General features: G+C 35.2%; 1 protein-coding gene and 1 long non-coding RNA gene across 8 annotated transcripts in view; one reads left to right on the forward strand and one right to left on the reverse strand.

Annotated features, from left to right (window-relative positions):
- The window catches only part of si:dkey-237h12.3 (teneurin-3), a 148958-nt gene that overhangs the window by 68874 nt on the left and 56039 nt on the right, over window positions 1-24045 (forward strand). The gene's annotated exons all lie outside the window — the stretch shown is intronic.
- Window positions 13068-14457, reverse strand: LOC131552909 (uncharacterized). The gene is made up of 4 exons (XR_009274073.1): window positions 14187-14457; window positions 13747-13848; window positions 13594-13649; window positions 13068-13398 (listed from the first exon to the last, which is right to left on the reverse strand). It is a non-coding gene; the product is annotated as an uncharacterized LOC131552909 (long non-coding RNA).

Genomic DNA, 24045 nt, shown 5'->3' on the forward strand with positions numbered 1-24045 from the left:
TTAGTGTTTTTACTGTATTTTTGATCAAATAAGACCATACAAGACTCTACCGTGCGACTCCATCGGGCAGGGAAACAGACATGGGATATAAGTATCGCTTTTTATTTTTCATTTTTCCTCCTACTTGTTTCACTTCTGTTTCAGTTTTTATAACCATTTCTTACTATGTGTAAGTAAGTTGTTGCTGTTTTTTAGCATGTGTGTTTGGCTCAGTGTTATTTTTTAGGATTACTGATTAACTAATGCAGTGTGATTTGTATTTGTTATCTATTTTAGTTTTAGTTACAGTTGTAGTAATGTTGTCATTTTATTAGTTTTTTTTTTTTTATTATGTCTGCATAGGTTTTTTATTAAGTTTGGAATAAAGTTCAAACTGCCGCACGGCGCGAGCTCGGAGCTCACTAGAGCAGTTGCGTTTAATCAGTCACGCGAGCACTAAGCAGCGCTGTGAGATCCAGTGTGAAGCGCTTGAATTCAGCAAAGAACACAGACGACCCTGTTTAAAGTCAAACAGGAGAAACACTGCGTGCAACGAGACAGTCAGAAGGCTTTTCAATCTACACATCGCAATTATTTACCATGGATTTACTGTAGTAACACTCACGGAACCATGGTATTGTGGCAGAAATGTGGGATATTCACATTGAATTTTATCACAGGAGTAATGGTATATATAATTATAGTATGTTTGTGTGGTTAAGTTATAGCATATGTGCATTTATACTGAATGTTTTTAGACTACTGTTTTTCATACAAATAGGCTACCTAAAAACCATAGAGTTATATTTTTACCATGGTATTGATGGCTTGAATTAAAATGATTTAAAATGTATGCTACCATGGGAGACCAATGCTTAATTAAAAAAAAAAAATTTGGTCAGAATAAATTTATTTAAACTGAGGTTGCTACAATTTTTACAAATGTTACTGATTTTTATAATGAACAAAAATTTACCTCTGCATCCTAACTCAAGCTACTATCAAATGTGCATTTCTAGAGACAAAAAAAAATGATAATATTATTATTAATATTATCAGGCAACCCAAACCTGTTTCTTGATTTGAAACAATGTCACTCATCAGAACATGCAGAAACTAAGAAAATTAGATATTTATTTTATGTAAAATTAATGGTCTGGTTTCTACAACTTTCACGTTGGAGCAAAAATCTGGCTTTAAACTTGAAAGAAATAAAGATTTGACATTTATTGTGGTAATTATCGATATCGACTGATATGGAAAAAATTCTTGTGAAAAAATTATCGTGATAATTTTTTGGGCCATATCACCCAGCCCTAATTGGATTATTTGAATAACACTGTTAGTCCATTGTCAAGTCAAGCCAAGTCAATTTAATTCATATGTGATTTTTCTACAATGAAATTTATTTCAAAGCACCTTTAAGAAAGACAAAATTGTCCACAAGATATTAAGAAAGCATTGTTAACTGCTTGCATTATTATCTTGTCATATTTACATCGTCAGTCTGCTTTAATTAAAGTAATTTAATTGAAATGAACACTGATCTGTTTTTTTTATAATGCAAGAACATGTCTCGTGTGAACGGCCCCTGTTTGGTTTGTTTTATTGCAGATAGATCAATGTATACAAGCCAAAGATCCACACTGCCTCTGAGCTACACTAGAAGTATAGCCACAAAAGATGTTTGTTTACTCTAACAACATAGTGGATGCAAAATTCCCAACGTCTGTACTTCTCCACACAATTTCCTTTGCTTAAATCAACGGTGCTTGTAATGAGGTGTGTGTCAGTATGTGTGTGGTTGGCTGTCACAGTGGGCTTTCAGGGAAAGCCTGACCCGGCTGAGAGAGGATCAGTGGAGGCAAAGACATCATGCTGCCGGACCGTGCCTCTGATCTGATGCTTATCCAGCTGACAGTCCGACCCCAATCCATCTCCAATTACAGAGATCTGGACGTGCAGCGCTCATGCATTGTTTGATTGATGCAGTAACTTTTGGAACATCTTAACGCTATATAAAAACAGGGCTATTTGTAATGTTGTGCTTTGAGAGTTTTTAGTGCTCTTCAGTGGAGTGATTAATGCCATATAGACTGTCTCCTGGGGTTTGTGTGCTATGAAACATATGTCCGCTTTGTTTATTGTATTCCCAATTCATCTCTGGATTGTTACGATAGGAGAGTTCTTAGTAAGGCATTTATCATATTCAAATGGCAACTATGCCCTAGATACTTGGCACTCAAGAGTGATAATGTCAGATCTTTTCTCCAGTGCTCAGTTCTTAATGTCAAAAAAAAGCACCCAGTCTTGTGTTCGTCTCAAGTGAGCATTGTCACTAGACACACTCTTTGAAGCACTGGGATTATCATTATGAATTTATTTCTTTGCTTAATTTTTATTTCAGTGCTCTGTGGGCAGATGGTTGCTTTGTGATACATAATTGGTTATTATAATTATTCACTGTTGGTTCATTTTGCATGAAACCCAATGAAAAGTCTTATTTGTGTTGTTATTAATATTTAATCCTTTATTACATTAATAATATTTTAGCTTGATATGTTTAAATCAGTATTAAAAAACAGAGCACATTCAGTTTACAATTCTGCAAGCTAATGACAAACAACCTGATGTGATCTTCGTATTACAAAGCATTTCTGTTATCATAAAACATAATATTTGCCAGAGAGAACTTGTTATATTTCCACCAAAAGGTCAAATTTTATTATTTATTTCATTTTGAATCTTGAAGAGGTGAAATAATGTTCAGAATATCAGCCCAGTGTTGCTAAACTGAGAGGAAAGCGTGTTAAATGAAAGCTGCATATGACTACAGTGGTTTTACAAAACTATTATGAAGTAAATATTTTGTAGTTCTTGGTTGTAACACATCAGCAGTTTTCCCGGTTATAGATTAGCCAAGAGCGGGCACACACACACACACACATGCGCACATGAATAGGATTTTCAATGCACATTTGCCATTTAAAGGTGAAATTCAGCAAAGAACGAAACACACTGTTCAGTTTATTTTGTGAAATTACCAGTGGTAGGGAGAATTGCTCAGTACTTTCAAAAGCATGCTACATTATTTAAACAATGTTAATGCTAGGATGTTTTATAAGATTTTATTTCATAGCAACCGAAAGAAAAATGTACTTCAGACTACTTAATGTCAAATAAATGTCCCTGCATATCTAATACATGCTTTTATAGATCACAGTGCCGTATTAAATGACCAACACTGCACAGTAAATCAGTGGTTATAACTCCAATAGATTTCAATTAGGCGTCACTGTGTTTGCATTAGCTTGAGAGCCAAATTGAATGTGACACCCTCACATTAAGCACGAATATCTAAGGGTAGACGGCGGGAGGGAAATGTGTATTGCAGAATTCCTGCTGTTAGATATTGACAATGTTTGCAGCTTGACACATTGAGGTTATGGCTATATGTGTACTTACTAACAATTGAAATGCAATTAAATTTTGAATGTTACAGATTCAGATTATATGATAATTTTCAGTATATGTCTTTATTTTGAGTTACACATATAGGGATACCAAACATACAGGCTAGGCAGTCCGACTTATATCTTTGTATCATGGTACCAATATGTGTTTTTATTTATGTATTTATTTATGTATTTATATTTTTATTTTTTTATATATAGTTATTTTTGCTGGATATTTTACAAATGTTTTACATGCTGAAATACTCTTAAATTATATAACCATAAACAATGTAGTCTTGTCTATTTTCTTTTCTTTAATTCATTGTAAACTACTTTTCAAATGTTTGGGGTCATAAGATTTTTTTAAATGTTTATTTTATTCATTTTTTATTTTTTTTTACAATTTTTATGTGTTTTGAGGTTTCTGAAATAAGTCTCTTATGCTCACCAAGGCTGCACTGATTTGATCATAAATAATATGAAATTTTATTCTAATTTAAAATAATGGTTTCTGTTAGAGCCCTGCATTTTGGCCCGGGCCCGACGGGCCCCGACTTTTTTACGTCCCTAGGGCCGGGCTTCGGGCCAGTTTTCACGTCATAGTTCAGACGAGAGCCTGTTTTAGTTTTCTCCTTATTTTTATATTTTAGACATCCATCAATGTCTAAGCCAAGTGCTTAGAAAAGCGCTATATAAATGTAAGGAATTATTATTATTATCAATTAGTGATGAAAAAAATTGCCGCGCTGGTGGAAACAACACGAGACCGTGCCGCGACTGTGAAGAGCGACTCGACGGTGTTTAGTGTCCAGCAGCAGAGAGCGCACCATCAGCGCAGCTATTCTGCGTTCAAATACACGCAATAAAGCTTGCCGTAAAGCCCCAGCAAAAGTAATTACCATGAATGTGTCCGAGGGAAATAGTAAGGAGATATTTGAATTACTTACTAATAAACTAGTGTTTTCTGTGTCAGTGTTGCATCAGTGTGGATTCATCTCCTCATTAGACGCGCCTTTAGAGAGAAGTGCATCTTCACGGATTATGATTATAATGAATGAGTTTTTGTTTTCGATTCGATTTATTTCGTTAAGTGGAAATTTAAAGCTTTCTATAGATATATTTATCATGTCTGTGAGGCATGTATTCGCTGACTTTCGGTTCATTTTTGTGAAGCGCTCCTGTTCAAGACGAGACGGCAGAAAGCGTATCGTTTTCTTAAAAGCACAACGTTTTGTTGATATTGTGAGTGCACACAAATAGAAGTAGACCCTTTACAGTTCCGAATGATGTATTACTCTTACCTTTATGAGCAAAAATTACGGCCTATTTTAAGTTGTTTCCATTGAAAAAAAAATGCAATTGATTGCGCTGGTGCCTCCATGTCCTGCGCTTTAGCTTCCACTCTCCGCACAAACTATTGGATGCAGCGCACATTTATCTAGGTTTAACCTTTAAACATTGTTATATGCTTGAACTGTTTTAGTATATCTATAGATTTTATTTTAGGCAAGTCGTGATGATTTGAGAAGGCTAAATTGATCAAACATGCTGATCAGCCTGCCGGTCTGCCGCTGGCTGCTTGGTCGTTACTTTAAGAAAGAAATAACTTGTTTAATGAACAAAAAATGCTCCAAACGTTTTTCAAAATTAACTTAATGAAAAAAAAAGGAAAAAAATTAAATATAATCACTTTGCCATTACATACAAAACTGAACTATTTTAATAGCTGAAACATGAGCCGTTTTGGGAGAAGGGGGGAAAAAAAGACGGGCTCGGGTCGGACTCGGGCCGGTAATTCTAATAAGCTGTCGGACACGGGCCGGGCTAGGGCCTGAACATCTCGGGCCAGGGCCGGGCTAGGGCCTAAATTTGAGGCCCGTGCAGGGCTCTAGTTTCTGTTGTTTTATATTTTTGTGAAGATTGATACCTTTTTTACAGAATTCCTTGATGAATAGAAAAAAATTTTTTTTTTTTTTTTTGTAAACGACTTCACTGTTGCTTTTGACCAATTTACTGCATCCTTGCTAAATAAAACTATCAATTTCTATGAATACTTATTAATAGAATTAATATTAACAAAAAAACATCTTAACCCCACTGTATTCGATTAACTTCTTTTTTAATTGTAGCCTGATGAACACAAACAAAATATTGGATTATTCTAACAACCAAATCAAAACTTCAGCAGCAGATGCTTCACCTTTTTTTAACATTTGAGTTAAAATCAAAAGACTCAAAACAATATTACATTAGAAAAATTGAATAAGCCTCATTTGCAGCCCTTGTAAAATATATGAACACCTGGGACCATACATAAGTTGAATTCTATGCAGTGACGTTATTTGGCAACCATAAACAACCTGATTTTACACTTTAAGCATTACGGTGCGTCAAACCTAATCCGCTTCCATTGTAATCGATGGAGCTGTTTATGCCTCAACACAGTTTGCATAATTAGGGTATTTTTTCCCAGTCATCTCAATGGCTAAAAGTGTCCCACTTTACCTGAATTCACCCTATTAGTGTCGGATTTAATGCTTGATGCCACTCGTATAGCATGGTATTATAAATTATATAGCAGGATCAGTTCCAGCTGACACATTTTCATATAGCGCCCAGCCCTCACACTCTAGGATCTGGTAAATGCAGCGTTGCACTGCTGTAGTCTGCTGCTGCCCTGCCCTGCCCTGTCCTGTAGGTCTAGGTATGGAAGACTATGATTTAACAAGGGGCCTGCATCAGGGCAGGTGTGGCAATGATGGATTGAAGTGCTTAGTAGAGCACTCGCAGCTGGGACAGAGAGTAATCGGTGTGTACAGAGAGCTGGCCAGAGTAAGCAGAACAGATACATCAAGCCAAAATGCACAGCAGAGTCGAGCAGGGTCATGTGCACGCAAATCCTCATATATTTACAGATGACAGAGGTCTCCATACTCTAGCACTAACACAAAGGTAACATAATCGTCCTTCTCCAAGTGTTATATAATGTTCTGTTGCCTGCGCAGGGCTATTATTTGATTTATGGCTCAGGCCACAAGGTGAGGTGTGCAGCATTGTTTTTTGTAGGATATGATGACTACATATATGTACAGTCTGCACCTGTTTGCACAATTGTATTCATTAATTTATTGCATGTTAAAGCATTGTAATTTGCATGATTTCTTTAAGTAGGCATTTCTATTGTGTTCCTTTAATACCTCAGCTCATTTATTATATGCTGTTTTGCATTTTTATTTCTAGGCACTAGGGAGAGGACAAGATGTGATGGGGAGAAGAGGAGAGTTGGGCATGGCTCCCAGCTTTTGACAATCTTTTTTAGTGCATCCCACTGATTTTTTTGTGTTTTTCAGACAATGCTCAAGTTGCATCAGAATAGATGGCACATTAATGCAGAGAGAGAGACAGAAGTCCTCATCTTAAAAGCCTATAATGTTGTTTATGGCATTTTCACTACAACAGCACCAATGAGTTTGAAGCGTCCCGTAAAGCTACAGAATGCTAAAGTATGAACTAGGCTGCCAAGTAATGACTAAAAAGCCATTACATAACTTTGTAGTGTAGTTTGGAAAATGTTAACTTGGTTTTTCAAAGTGAAATGTGTACGTGAATAACTTCTCCTATGCCAGTTTAATGTGCAAAGACAAGCCATTTGTTGGTAGACTGTGTTTAAACAGTGGGGCGAATTCACTGAATATTTTAGTGTCATACATTCACCATATTTCAGAACCATCTCCAATCCATCCTATCCTGGTACTAAATGCACTTAAATAGTGCTGCTTAAATATTTAAATTGTCTTTTGAGCCTAAAATGCCTCCTTACTATGTAAATTAGGGTTATTATTGATTTTAAGCTTTATTCACTATTTGAAGTTGGTATAAATATTTAGCACATTTTCAACAGCTATTTATTTTCAACAGCTATATATTTTGGGCACATTACTGCAATGTGCTAATCAGTGTTGGGCACGTTACTTTAAAAAAGTAATTAGTTATAGTTACTAGTTAATTCTCACAAATCAGTAACTGAGTTAGTAACTGTGTTACATAATTATAAAAGTAACTAATTACGAGGGAAAGTAACTATTGCGTTACTTTTTAAAAAAATGTTCAAATATGTCAAATAACTTGGATGCCCCCAATATTAAATATGTTAAATGAATGAAATGAACACTAAATAGAATAAATAATTATTATAAAACATTGTACACTAATCTACACTATTTTAATATTTCTGTGGGACAATGTGAGAGACACCTATCAAATTCAATATATTATTGTAAATATTATCGACCAATTATATATATAAAGCTTATGTTTGTTAATGTTATGGCGCTGGTGAGACGTGCGGATCCATATGCAAGCTTTTAATGAGCAGAGACGTGGTCATAACAGGCAGGGTCGAACAGTGGCAAACAGGTATAACATGGGCGAGACAAAGAGTAAACAAAGACAAGCGTGGGTCGACGATCGGCGAACAGTATCAAAAGGGCTTGACAAGAGAGGTAATCCAAAACGTAAGCGTCCAAAGTCCAGGCAGGGGAAAACACAATCCGAAAAAGGCAAGACAAGGCAAGACTAGGGAAACTAACAAGGCTCTTTAGGGCAGCGATAATACATACAATACTCGTCAGTGAGGAAAAGAAGGTCCAGGGTTTAAATAAGCGTGTCTAATGGGTCTCAGCTGTAATCAGTGCAATGTGTAATCTGTGACAGCTGTGTGATCTGTGCGATGGATGATGGGAAATGTAGTAGATGGTGAAGTGCAACAGTAATGTGATCAGTGCAATGAATACTGTGGTGAGTGAGTGACCTCTGGTGGTGAGTGAATGGAAGTTCACACACCAGATTCGTGACAGTTAAATGGCACAATTTATTTATTTATTTTTTAAATATCTGACACTTAGCCTCAGTCAGTCAAGCATTATAATATGATATTATGATAATTTAGCATTATATGATGGTACTTTAGTAATTAGAATAACCATGTATGAATGCATATTTGTCATGTTGACTGAACTTATGACTGGTGACGGTGCTTAAGATATTGTTTGTCATTTTGTGTTTCGATAAGAAAGGGAAAAAAATAAAAAATAAAAATAATACTTATAAGATAACAAAACTACTACAAATTCTACTAACAATATAAAACGTACTAAGGATTAATGAGATGCTGGGTTCATGAATATTAATCACGTTGTCTGCGTTCGCTCGAATTGATTTGCTGAAATCAAAACTGCTATGATAACAGGTGAGCGCCAGCCAATGAGATTGTCGTTTGCGCATTAGTTCCGCCCACTACCAGAGAAACCAGCAGTTCTTAAAAGCTGAAGAATTCCAAAGGAACTCCGTTATTTGACAGGAAAATACAACAAAGAATATCGTTTACATGTAGCGCGTCAATTCTGCATGTTATGTAAGACTCTTGCTCTGTATCTTTCTTTGCGCGTATGAGACAAAGCGACGGCGAGCCCTGCGCCTTCACACTAGAGTTTACAGTACGTCAAATACAGGTGCACTGTGCATCCATTCAGATAAACAGAAAAGTAAAATGATAATAATATTCTAATAAATTATAGTAATGCCGCATTTTATTGTCAGTAACGGTAACGGCGTTGTAACGGGGGAAACAGTAATTGTTGATTGCTCGTTACTGAAAAAAATAACGCCGTTAGTAACGCCGTTATTCCCATCACTGGTGCTAATACAATGCAAATAAGTGTAATGAATAAATAAATAATTAAATAGGTGGCCTTAACTACTATATACTTACATTTAAATTAATCATTTGATACAATGCACTTATTCTGTACATACATGTTTTTTCATTGTACCTATATTTCCAAAAATAACTACATGTAATTACATCTGTTATTAATTTCTGGAATTACATTTAGAATTACATTACATTACATTATAATTACATTTTATTACACTGTTGACCCATCTGTTACACCTTAAACCACCCTTAAACCTACCCATACCACCAAACCTGTCTCTAACCTTACCCATATCCCACCTCAATAGCAACAAAAGTGTTTTGCAATACAATATGAAAATAATAAGTACATTGAATATATTTTTTGATGTATAAAGTGGGACCAAAAATAAATAAATGACTAAAAACATAAAAAAAATATTTGAAGTGAATTTATTCATTTCTTGTGGCTGGCATGATTTCAGAGAAGGACTACCTGTTTGGAGGACGGTGTTTTTGCAATTTTGTTTGATTCTACTAATAGCATTGAAATTACTTATAAACCTTTAGCACACATTTATACGTCAACGCAAATCAAAAGGTTTGTCTGTCTGTTCAAGAAATCTAAGCTATTATGGAAAGGTTTCAGTGATGAATATTTTGTGTCTGTCTTTCAATCTGAGGCTTTTTCGTAGCTGGCAAAGAACGGATAAAATCACTTTATTGCTCTAACAGTGGAATTTTCTTAATCTGTTAAATAACGTGTGTATAATTGAAGTGTTTTGAGGGTGATACTTTGAATGATTAGCCACTCAACACGATCAGGCTGATCTGGGTTGTGTCAGCCTCTGCAGCGACTGAATGTTCGCTCACCCTGACCCATTTCCTTTGAATTAATCCCAGCTATAGTTGGGGGAAAAAAGAGCCGCTTTGATCTTCTAATGAACGGACACTCATCCCGATATTTCTGTTCTGAGTTTGTCTGCTCACTTTGGTGTGTCTGTGAGCTCTCACCAAGGAATTCCTGGAATAGGGTGAAGCAGTTTGAATAATTAGGCCTTGCTTTTCAAAATCTCAGTCACCTCCTCCGTCCTGCTTCCTCCTTTTACTGTCATCCATCATTCAGCGCTCAGAGATGCCATTGGTCATTACTATGCCTGCCCGCTTTGCTCAACGGCATTCAAAGAAAGTCTGCTACCCTACTTTGATCCTGTTTTTTCTCTTTCTTTAAAGATGATAAGAACACCTAAAACCATCTGCATATAACCTGATGGCTGATGCGATTGAGCGCAAATCTGCATGCTTGTTGGAGTGCGGCGCAGTGCTTGTGTGTTTTCTGGGATTAGAGAGAGGGTTAAAGGCTGGCTCAGCAGTTAGGTTTTTTAGATTGGACGGCTGTGGAGCTATTTCCAGACTGCTCTGCTGGAGGATGACTAGAAGAAGCACTGGATTTATTATTCAGAAGGCAGCAGAGTAGTACACAGCGGCACAGTCTGTCAGGCCAAGATTACCTTTGTGCATTCCTCCGACATGCGAAGAGAGCTTAAGGTTTGAGTCTCTACCCCGAGGCGTGAAACCAACCTGACTGAAAGTAGGGTTGTACAGGCCGTCTGAAAGTTATCAGGTAGTCTGCGGAGTTGTGAAGTGCGAGAACACGGAGCACAGGCTTAGATTACAAGTGATCGTTGAGAATGTAGGGTATGTTTTACATTAAAAAAGGATCAGATGATCTTTTGAGGCATGCATGTTGAAGCTGGGTTTTGTGGCTGTGGGCCTGTGGCCACATTTATCTGCCGTTTCCTCATACGGCAAAAGCATGCCTTTTTATTTTCTTACAGGTTAATACAGATGTCAGCGAATGCGATAAGTGGAGGAAACACTGCATTTATTTTACTGGGTTTTATTTATGGCATCTTAATTTGTTTGAACAGGAATATTAGATGGATGAATGCATACCTTATGAAGCAAAAAGAATAATGAATTAGGTCCATTGGAGTGCAAAAAGCTCTATCAATACTAACTCAATTTAAAGACTCCGAGTCAGTGAAACGTTTGAGGATGAAACTAACAACGTTTAAGGATGAAACTGTTTCTTAAGGCCAGACAGACAGCAGAATCTCCATTACTCCAGCCCAGACACAATACACCTTAACATTAGGGTCATTCAATTTCCCACTCCACTCTTCAAAGTGGGCCAAGTGATTTGTTTTCAGTGTGTATTTAAGAAGAAGCTTCAATCTCCTCCGGAGAAGTTTAGCATTTAAATTGGTTGATCCAAGCACATTTTACCACAGCTGTTTTTGAAGCATCGTGCTGATGAAAAATCAAAGGTAACGTGCAAATGCATGACCTTTCCCTGGCTGAATAGCAGACAGTGTCTGAAGAGCTTGTTTTTGCTGACATTCTTCTTTCTTTTATACTGTTTTGTAAAACTTTGATACTTGGTGAGACGAAACATCACAAATTATTTTTAGACAATAATAAAAACCTCACCACAGGTCTATAGGTGAAATTAAAAGAGAGCGAGAGAGAGTTTTAGAGGAAAGTTATTCATCACAAATTATTATTGATATAATATTATGCATGGACCCCGACTTGTGACATGCAGAAAAAATATATTGTGAACAAGAATTAAGAATTCAGCTTTATAAGTGAGCATGTTTTATTAATTAATTCTTTTGTTTTAATTAAATCCTGAGTGCATTTTCATTTTTCGTTTCCTCGTTTTAGGTAAATTACAGCTGCCTTTTACTAATTCATACCCTTGTTTTAGGTAGATGTGACCAATTTGTTACACCAAAAATCAAAGCTATAACAATAACTATCTTGGCGTCCAGACCAAAGGATCATATTATTGTGCTTATTCTAAGCAAGCACTGCAGTTATGGTCTGCACAGTTATTGATTATTGAGCAAAGTTTTAAAATCATGCAGAACTGTAAAGAATGACTGATGCATTATCAAATGCTGAAGAACTCATGGGGAACAGCGGTGAAGTGCTTAAATGGATTTTATTTATTCATTTATTTTTTTTTACCATTACCCTGGTGAAACAATACAGTTATTGACAACAGTTGGCTTGAAACCAAAATCATGCTGAATTAGCTTGTTGAATGCCAGTTTTTCCTTAATCATTTTTCAACCAGACGTGAAATCGCAGTGAATTTAGATCATATGGTAACAGTGACTGACAGCAACTTACCTTGGTAAGGCAGAGTAAATTAAGAAGCATACCAGCCGAGAGGGAAATAAAATAAGTAAAAGTACATGGCGGTGCACAAGGGACATGTCAGTGATTGGTTACAGTGTTCAACCATTGCAAAAACATGTTAGGGTTAACCGCAATGGGAGCCATAAGTGTATTCTTGATTATTTAGTTGATTTACCCAGGTGAAAAAGAAATATATTTAAATTGTGCTTTTTTAGACACACTTAATATATTTATATTATACTATACTAAGTGGATATTAAATGTATTATTTTGAAACAACTTTAAGTATATTAAGTGTATTTCAAGATATGTTTAAGTTCAATTTTAATCTATTTGTAATATATTGAAATTGTGTTAAATTGGAACCACTTTAAGTATATTTAGTGCAATTTAAGTGTATTTCTTAAAATACATTTAAAATGTACTTTTAATACTTCATGAACTACAGGTAGAGTATATTTGAAGCATCGTTTTAATGTGCTTCAAGTACATTTCAATTGTATTTCAGCTCATTAGAAATGCATTAGCATTACACTACTAGTATATTATATTATATTTATTAGTATTATATTTTTCAGTATATACACACACACACACGTACACTTTGATATGTAGAAAACTTTAATGTATTACATATTGTGTACATTACAAATATTCATACAGTATTCATAAGTACATTATTCAAATTCATACATTCATAAGTACATTAAAAAAAAAGTACAGCAGGATATATGCTTTGGTGAAGAACAAAAAACATACTATTAAATGTATTAAAAATGGTGTAGGAATGGTGAGAGGCAAAGGTGCGGGATGATGGCAGGATGTGGTGAAGGGATGGTGATGGGAGGATGACGATGATGCCCTGGCGGCTTAGATGGAGTTTGGCACATGGCACAGACCCAGAGCATCCCAGTGCTGACAATACACGGCGGAGTCGAGGGAGGGAGTAGCCAAGATGTAGATGGAGGGCCGATGGAGCTGAGCGTCGTCACAGGTTCCGGAGACCTGGGCACAGCCTAGTCGTCCTGGCATACAATATTTTGCACAAGTGCCTTGCAGCTTTAGAAAAGAACAAAACAGAAACAAAATTAGATAATGGATTTTTACATGAATGACTGAAAGGAAGCACAAATTAGCCACCTGGAATGGACACATTGCTAACATTTTTCTTCCAAGATTGACCGAAACATCCTCCATTAGGCCTGATTCAAAAATCTCTATAACAGAGGTGATACGATATTAAAATATACTTACTATTCCTTTGCTTGTCTCTGCACTCAGATTTCAGTTTGTCTTCTATAGCAGCTGATCTGAAAAACAACAAATGTTAATATTTCTCACACGCACAAAAAAGGCAAATGATGATTGATGATTTGTTTTCTATTTAAGAATGACAGAACAATGTACCTGGTCGGAAATATAGTCAAAAACATTCCCAGCCTCAGCAGTTTCAGATGTACTGTATGCTCTTACAAGCAGCTCTTCTTACAATTTAATCTTTGTTCTTATCTGTAATGAGAAATATATATTAGAAAATAAAGTCGATAAGGTTCTCAAGCTTGAACAAATATAAACACCAATCAACCAACACTACCACAGTTGGGTGATCAGCTCAAGACAAAGTAATTGTATGTTCATAATCATGGTTTTTCAAAGATCATTAACCTCATTACAATGAAGCCAAATTGTTCAGGAAATCAGAAATAAATACACTTCATGTTGCAAATAAAAACTGTTAATGTTGTACATGTTATAATGACTAATTTTATTTAATTAATTTCTGCCAATGCATTTGTCAAAAACACGACTGGTACAGACAAATAACGTTAATTAAATACAAATCTTACCTGAAGTCACAGTGAGGTTCCAACAGCCAGACGCCATACAAGCTTGCAGAAGCTGGTAAAAATAAGAACATACCGCTTTATGCCATGGTCTGTCTGAATACTGGATTCTGATTGGCTGGCAGGTGTTGATTAAATTCGTTGAACTGCACAGGTAGTTCCAGGTCAGTTTAATCACGTTCTATATTAATGCGCTTCCTATAAACATTGGTAACCATAGTAACATACAGTTACTGTTGAATAGTAATACAGACGAAAATAACCGTCATTTTTATCATTCCAGTCAAATATTGCAGCCCAAATATTATTAACATCTTTAATATGTGAATGCTGGCAAAAGACCATGGCATAAACGGGATGATCAACGGCTAGCTGTGCATTAAACGATTTGAATGCACTCCGCTGCGCGTCGGGTGGTTCTTCGCCTCCACGTCCTGCATTCAAATCGTTTAATGCACAGCTAGCCGTTGATTATCCCTTACATATTTTCTAATTAATTTCATAGTTCCCCCAAAACAATTTGAATTATGTCATCACTCACCCTTAAGATGCTCCAAACCATCTAAGACTTTCCTTCATCTTCGAAAGAAAAGGAGATATTTTAATGAAATCTGAGAGATTTATGTCCCTCCGATGAAAAGATTCATCAAAGATGTTCACGTTTCAAAAAGTTCATCGCAAAGAAACATCGCCAAAGTAATCCATATGAATTGCATGGTTTCCTCCAAGCGCCCTAAAGAGGCACGATCGCTCTATATAATACTGTTTAAATTTAGACTTATATGCACATTCAAGGGACATTTGCACGCACATCATATTTGATTTACGAAGCTCTCTGCTGCGAGCTCATTATCATACGAACCAATCAGAGCTGTTCAATGGCTCTGGAACCAATCAGGTTTAGTCTGTGTTGTTTGAATTTAAACACAAATAAACTGTTTTTTTTTTTTTTTTTCAGATATGATGTTGAAATCCTTGTGGGAATTTCATAAATATATATTAGAAAATAAAGGTGTCAAGCTTGAACAAATTTATAAACACCTAGCTTATAACAATTAATGTATCATACTGAACAACAGCCTAATCAACCAAAGTAGCATAACCCATATTAAACAACATATTTTAAATATTGCAATGGTTAATAATATTTGACAAAGGTTTGTACATTGTAAATGTTAAAAATGTTTTTCAAAATATCGTACTTTTCCAAATATTAAAATTATAAATACATAAATAGGCTATTTAAAATATAACCATGTGTAGGCCTACTGCAATATAAAGTACATTAAAAACCTACTAAAAGTGTAATCATTTTATGTTCTTACACAAAGTACACATAAAATATACTTTAAGTAAGGATAACATAGCCTATGTTTTCTGTAAATACACTAAAACGTCACAAAGTATGCTTGTGTTTAGTATATTCCTTAAAAGTGTAACTAAGAATATATTTATTAACATAGTATTTCTAATATACTTTTTAGAAATATAGTAATAGTGTGCTTGTGTTTAGCATATTCCTTAAAAGTGTAATTAAGCATATATTTATTACCAACGTATTTCTAGTATACTTTTTTATAAATACATTAAAAATATACTTGTGTTTAGCATATTTCTTAGAAGTATAACTAAGCATATATTTAATACAAAAGTACTTCTAGTATAGTTTTTAGAAATATATTAAAATGCAATTCAATATATTTTTAATGCACTTCAAATAAGCATTTGGGAGTACAAATGTATTATAAACATACTACTTGAATTTCAAGTATATTTTTAATACATTTAATACTACGTCTTTTTCACCTGGGTAATTATGCAGTCCTAATATACAGTATGGTTCTTATTGTTTTACTGTTTGCTGTGCATAACACCATTATGAATTTAAGGAGATGCATACAATGTGTTATTTAGCATTCATGTGTGTGTAAATTCTAAATTCATATAATAATAATTAAATCTGAATAAAAATAAATAATAAGAAATCTTTTATAGAGAATAAGAATTTATTATTTATGTAATTTCTTATTAGTGTTGCAAAACAAGGTGGCATAAAAAGCTAAATCACTGAACAGATGTTGCACATTGATATCAGCACTCTTTCCCTTTGTCATAACCCTACACATGTATGTGGACTTTTTGTGGCAGTATTTTTGGGAAGAAGGTTAATGATATTTGCTCAGTGCAAAATGCAATATAGTTACAGTTGCCATGCATTCAGATAGATAAATTAAATAAATACTTTCAGATTATTTAACTTTAAAATTTCTTTACATATTGTGAATGATTTTGGTGATTGTTCTCTTTGAGGAAGAGCATAAAAATCAATGATTGACAATAGCTGACCTCTGGCTCTCAGTGGCATCGTGACGGATGTGGTGTAGGTATGATTTGTCTTTACTGGGGTCTTGGTGAAGCTTTACATTGGAAACAGATTGCAGATGTCAGTTTCAGATAGAAGGGCTTGAAGTGATCGTGTCAACCTCTTTCCTTTTAATCTAAAGTTCCTGTCTGACAGAAAATTCTGAAAGTTATGTCATCATATTACTGGCAAATAACTACCATTCACATCTGAGAGAATTATACCTATAGAACACATTCAGATATTAACAAGTAGAAATCAGACTGAAGGAAAAACACCAAGAGGGACTGAAATCTTTCTATGTTAGGTTTTAGTCCCATGCAGGGAACACTTTCAGCTCTGCAGCGGTGTGACTTTGATTAAATGCTTGTGCTCTGCTTTACGCTGGACTCTGAATGCCTCCTGAATAGTCTGTCATGCCAGGTAGACAAGTTTCACTATTATGCTAGATTTATAGTCTTCTACTGCCAACTCCTCCACAACTCTTACTCTCATCATGGGTGGGCTCTGCCCCACTGCTACATCTCTTCAATACTTCCTATAAAGTGAGCTCAGACTAAAAACCTGGAAGACAGCATAACTGTTGTCTTTTTTTTTTTTTTTTATCACAACCTATGTGGTAATTCAGCTTGCAGATGCCTCTTGTCCGCTTGTCCGGGACAAGTGAATGTTTTGGACGGGCAAGTGAAAGAGAAATTTACTTGCCCAATCGGATAAGTAACTTGAAAAAGTCAATACCAAAAACAATAATAACTGCCTTTATTTGTGATATAGCCTTTGTTATAGGGGTGTGCGATTTATATATCGTTTGCGATAATTTCGTAATTGTTGTTTTAACGAGTATATTGCAAGAATCAAACAAAGAGTGCACGCATAATTACGTAAAGTCGTCTAGCTCACGTGCATTCTTTCACTGCATGATTCAGTATTACAATTACAATGCATGAAGAATGATCAGAAAATTCAAGACATGGGGGAGGAAAATGTATGCATTTATATCATTTCATATAGTTAATATCACACGAAGATCGAACGCCGTTTTTTTTTTTTTTTTTTTGCTTCAAAAATCATCATGATTACAAATGTGATAACAGTTCAATAAACAAGAAGTTAACATTAAGAGACTTACGTTTTAGACACCATATTGCCTGTTTTTGCTCTATTCACCAACAAAAATAACTCCAAACACAGCCACAGTAACGTTACTGTTTTGCGTCTCTGAGCAACATGACGGTGTTTTGTGCCTGAATGAATCAACCGTTTAAATGATTCGGTTCAGTCGCAATGACTCACTTATTAACAGTGACTTGATGCCACCTACTGGTGGTTTTAATTTCACATTAACAGTATTTAAAAAAAAAATAATAATAATTTCAAATATCAGTATTCAACGTTTTATGTATCAAAACATTATTTATTCATTTGTAACTTCAGGTTAAAACATTCCATGTCCCTCAGAGCTGCATTAAACAGTGGGTAAATATATCCCACTTCAGATGCAGCTTCTGTTTCTTCTGCATTGCAAAGATGAATTTTGTTGATACTGATTTAATTTGTTTGGTAACAGCCCAAATGTCTTATTATACTAATTGACTGATTAAATTTAACTAATTAAAACTTTTTAAATTTAAGTTTGAAAATTATGAAAATTATATATATATATAATAGTAAATATTAGCATTTTATTTTTAAGTTTACTATAAAATAATTGTATTTGTATTTAATTCTAACTTTTTATTTTAAAATATAATAGTATTATCACACTTTATTATTTTGTTCATTATTTCATTTAAAAAGAAAAATCTAAATAAACTAAATGTGTTTTGTATAACTACAATAAATAATTATATTTATAACTCAATTTAACTTAATTTTTTCTCTCCGGGCAAGTAAATTTTATACTCTGACAAGTAAATGACAAATTTACTTGTCCGAAGGACAACCACATGAGAATGCTTAATGTCAAGCCCTTGTTGCTTTTAGGTACTAATATGCACCCTTTTGGAGGGTAAAGGCATGAAAGGTAGTATTTCATATTGAAACTGAATAGCCAAATCAAACATTTTCCTGTGGTTATCATTCTTGTTTTGATTGGAGAGCTTGTTTAAACAAGTTTGATTTTGAAAATAAGAGGTTTAAGAAATTCTTTCATATTTCACATAAAATTTGGGCTGTTTTGGAGGATGTGGCAGTGGCTCATGAAGACTGAACTTGAAGTAAAATACAATTATAGTCCACTGGTAACTGCTGGGTTATTCCATGCTCCGGAGGGTTATTCCAACTGTGACATTTTCTCTCAAGTGATTGGATGTGATACCGACTGGCAAAGTCAATGGAAGGAGAGCTAAGGAGGGATGTCTAAATATAGGGTAGTGCTTGGCGCAGAATAATCAAGAATGGTGTTATAATCTGTTTTAGGAGTGGAAGTGGGAGTGAGTGCACAAGCTCTTCAAGACGGCAAAAATATTCAGCAAAAATATTCAGCAAAAATTACAAGCTCAATAATGTGCATTCAATGTTAATGCATCATTTTCATTGCCTTCACATGTGCCTGTGTTCTTACTGTTAGAGGAAAAAGTTCAGAGTTTGTGTTCTGTTTTTCAACTATTTGTGTTGAGATTGAATAATATTTTAATAGCTCCTTTCAGGCATGCACAGACTATTATGTGTATTTCACATTCATCTGTTACCGTAACATGCTCATGGTGTCTCAAAGGGTCCTCTGTTTACCACAGAATTCATGAATGCAATTTTCTTTTCATTATTTACAGAAATGCAATACCAAACCCCCTTTTCTGGTACTATTTAGTCTCATTTATCAAATATGACAGTTTATGTTATACTCTTGTCATGGGCAGGGGGATGTATTTTTTATTTCTTTTTGATAAATGATAGATGTTGTTGTGAGAACAGCTATTTACTCAAAGGGTTTTTGAGCTGATTTTGAGACCATAAAAGAATAGAAAAGACTAATTGTTTGCATTCTCTTTTGAAAGAAAACTATATAAATTATTTACTTGTCTTACTATTACTGAAAAACAGCTTGATATGTGGCAACCAGAAAAGATAATGGTTTGTTTGATCTGTTTTATTTGTCCAAACTAAAGAATATATTTATGTTTGTCAGCATGCATTTGTATCAGTGCAGGTTCAAGGAATATTTTCATGTTTATGCCTTCCTTAGCTCTTCGTCATGAGAGAGGAAAATGTAGATGACCCCTCAGCAGTGTTTTATGCAGACATTAGCAGTAGCATTAACAGTAAAATGGGATGCCATTTCAGTCGCTCCATCCAATATTAATCAAAGCGGCCCACTAAAGCATCTTGTTAAATCATAGTAGAACAACTTGACTTTGAGAAATTTCGTGCAGCTGGTCTTTCCCAGATTGCAAAAAACAAAAAAAGAAAAAAAAAAAAAACATTAAGAAATTTCCTTTCTTAGCCGCTTCATTTTTTTCTTTTTTTTTTTACAGAATGTGCCTGGGGAAGTCAACCTAAAGGTAAACATAAACTTACAAAGGACAGAAATGCACATTCAAGAGAAATCTGTGTACAGCATGTGTACGTCCAATCAAGAGAGAGAGAATTGTATTTTATTGCTCAGGGAGTTTGATTAAAGGAAACTGATTGCCTCAGATCTGGATGGAAAGCCTGCTGAATGCCTTAACATTCTGCTCATGCTGTGTGTAATCATTTGTTAGTATGTGGAGTCTAGCGGCGCTCAGATTGAATCAGAGCGGCGCCTCCTTATCTAGATTGAAGGAAATAATTTGTTACAATTTTCCATTAAGTCGCATTCAAAAAGGCATGAGTTACCTTAAGGGCACATTTAAGGCAAATTGTGCCGCCGCAGAAGTTCACTGTCTCTTAAGATTGCTGGCTGTTTCATTTCCAAGCATTGTCTCGGCCCGTTTGATGTATTTGCGAATGCAAACAACATGAAAGTGTAATGGTGTTCGCCGTGTCTGGGCATGACACAACATCGCCGTCTTTGCACCGAGTGACCTCTTTGTGTCAGGCACACAGAGTGGAGTGCGTACTGTGTTTCCTCTTCAACACTTTGTCTAATGCACCTGTCACAGAGGCCTATTTTAACCCTGTCATGAATGTGGCAAGACACCTGTCACAATGATTCCTGTTCTTTCCTCACTTCAGCCTCTGTCCGTTTAGAATTAGTTGGTGTTTCATAGATCTTGACATGACTAGCACTTCTGTGGCATATGTGAACTTTTGTTTTTAGTTTATGTCTTTGGGTTATGGTTATTATGGATTGAATGATCATGCTTTACATCAGAGTCAGTATTACTGCATGCACGATGTCCAAGAATAAATTCTGAGTTAATGAAAAATTAAATATTAAATGTGTATGATTTAAAACATTGCCTTGTTGCAATAATAAACTGCAATGAATTAAACAACGAACATAGATGCAAATTCAAACCTGAGTGTAAATGATGTGACATGAGCACCAGCAGTCATACTGCATGTGTTTTGTTACAGTAGTTTGTGCACACATGCACGTTCTCAGTCGCACTCACTGACTTCAGAGTCACTTGTCACTGTGCTAGTTTGTGACAGGCCCATTTTAAGAGCTCGCCAGAGATGTATGTCTGCCATAATAACAGCAATAACAGTTTATCCTGCAGTAACTGTACTGAGTTGCTTATCGCAAATGCTTAGTTATTATGTATTTGTGTTACTTAACCTGAACAAAACTTAAAATAATGTAGTAAAATAGGTGACTGTAATGATTATTTACTTGAGTAGTTTTAGAACTCGAAATGTCTTGTTTTTGAACACATCCTTGATGTGTGTGATGCTGAAATCTCACTGTGTATTGCTGTGTAACATTATTACATCTTTGACACTGACAACGGAACTGTTTAATATTCCCATAAATGTTGACATTTGACAAAATAAATTGCCAAATTGCTGATAAACAGCATGGTGCATTTTGCTAAAGCATATGGCTTCCTGCTTGAAAAAAAAAAATAATAAAAGAAACAAAATTTCCTTATTAGTGCATCCCTATTAAATGAAGACAAAAAAGGAAGAAAAAGTATACTATCTGGTCATAGTTGTTATTCCCTTGCAATTAACCTGCGTTTTGTATCAGGATAGCATTTTGATATTCTTTAGCTGAATTGCATTTGCACTTTGCATTCTCCAGTGTGACTGTATAGAGATCCGATCGTTGTCATCTGAACAAAATGGAAAACGCCGCTTACATTGCAATTGTGTTAATCAAAAATTTTCCATTATTTACTGAATCTGAAAAACACTGAGGGATAATTCCAAATGCTTTCCGTCATTTTGACAGATAAAAATAATATGTCTGGTCTACTGCGTTTCCCTACTTTATAAACATTCCCACAGTAAAGGATGCTAATAAGGATTAGAAGCAAAGAAAAGGGAAGAAAATTAAATTTTAAGGCCCCATGGAAACAGCCTGGGAGAGACACGTGAGTGAGGATCTGGGGAGAAACCGAGAGAGAGAATAAAAGAAGAACCTGCACAATCTGTCCCCAAGTACAGAGCGCTTGGTAAGACTAAAGAAGCTCTTTTTACAGAAGCTCTTGTGATGTAAACGTCACATTAAAAATGCCAAGAGTTACAATATTTTATTTATGGATAAAGTAGAGCATGATGGAAAATTTGCAAGCAAGTCTGTCAAAGTGATGCATAATGATTATTTGTAACGCAGCGTCTCTATCACAAATCACTTGTATAGTTGATAATGAAAACACATTAGTGTTCACACCTCATTGAATGTGCTCAGAATGTCCTTGCATCTGATCACACTGCATCTTTTAATAAAAAGTATTTTATCATGATCAGGTGCTATCTGATCATCAATGTCCATAGTTAATGTGATGATTTTTAATATGTTTTTATCTAGGCTAATAAATGATACATTTTAAAGGTGGATTAAGTGTATATTATAACATTCGGTACGAAACATAAAAACTTATGTAGAAAAAAAAATCTGACTTGTCGTTTTGTGACTGATGCATTTGAAATGTTAATAATAGGTTATAAAGGACGATTTGATCATTGCCAGTACTATTTTGACATTTAAATGATTGAACTTAAAAGAAGAGAGAAAAGAGACAAAAGGCAAAGCTCATAACAAATTATTCCACCACGCACACTTTATTCCTTGTGGTGCTTTCGCATGAGAATAAAGGCAAATATTGAATTTTTGTGACTTGCCCGCGCAGTACGCCCCTGTCACAGTCTAGTGTGTGACAGCATATGTTTGGACACCCGTAGTCAGATGGAAACAGACCTGTCAGCACGGCGGCAGGATGGGACAGTGAGATAATCACACAGTGTCATTTTGGGGGGCAATTACCCAGCTTGGAGTGAAATGAGAAAACCTGTTTTTTTCCTGCTGTCCTAATGGAGGTTCCGGTCATTAGTTAAACGAGAGTCTCTCTCTGGCTGTAATCAAACGTGAAGCGTTTAGTTTAAGAGCCCATTATAAAACATCTGCTCCCCAGCAACGGCCTGCGGAGACTTACGTTTGCTCAGTCGTAAAAGTCGGTGAGCACCATGTCACTAATGCCACTCAATTTCAAGTCTTTGTAAGTTGTACAGTTACACATTGTTTCGATTTATCCTTGGCCATATCTGCTGTCTTTTAACTGTAGGCAAATACTACTACTATTAATAATAATACATTGTTAATAATACTGATATATATGTTTTTTTAATTTTTTTTTTTCCCTCCAAAAACTTGGATGAAAAATGATACAGAGATATGATGTAGAGCAGTGATTCCCAACCAGCCAGAGTTCACAGCGGGGGTGTGGGAGCAGATATACTTTGAGGTAGGGCTGGGCGATAAAACGATGACTGCAATTATAGTGATATAATCTTCCTCAATAAAATGATTTCGATTTAAATATTCAATAAATACATAAATATTCGATTGAATGTTTATGCGCCAAAAGCGGAACAAAACAGCGCCTACTCATTTGAACCGCGCCACACGGACCATTTATCCGCTCGGTTCAAACAGCGGCGCAGCACAGAGCGAGCTCACTAGAGCAGATGTGTTTACTCACTGATCACACCACCACTAAACAGCACTGTGAGATCCAGTGAGAAGCGCTTGAATTCAGTGAAGAACACAAATGACTAATATAAACTAGTATCAGTCGATATCAGTCAACTGATATAAACTAGTTTAAATCCAGATAAAACAGCGCTGACAAACAGCAGAAAAACACTGTGTGCAACGATACAGTCAGAAGGCTTTTCAATCTACAAATCGCCTTAGTTTAGCATGGATTTACTGTAGTAACACTAACTGCACCATGGTATTGTGGCAGAAATGTGTGGTGTTTATATCAAATTTATTATAGTAATGTAGACGTGTATTAAATGTATTAAAGGAGTAATGGAATGTAATTACAGTATATTTGTGATTAAGCTATAGGCTAGCGTTTGTGCATTTATACTAAATGTATTTAGACTACTGTTTTTTATACAAAT

The sequence above is a fragment of the Onychostoma macrolepis genome, chromosome 14 (assembly GCF_012432095.1).
Source record: "Onychostoma macrolepis isolate SWU-2019 chromosome 14, ASM1243209v1, whole genome shotgun sequence".
NCBI lineage: Eukaryota > Metazoa > Chordata > Actinopteri > Cypriniformes > Cyprinidae > Onychostoma > Onychostoma macrolepis.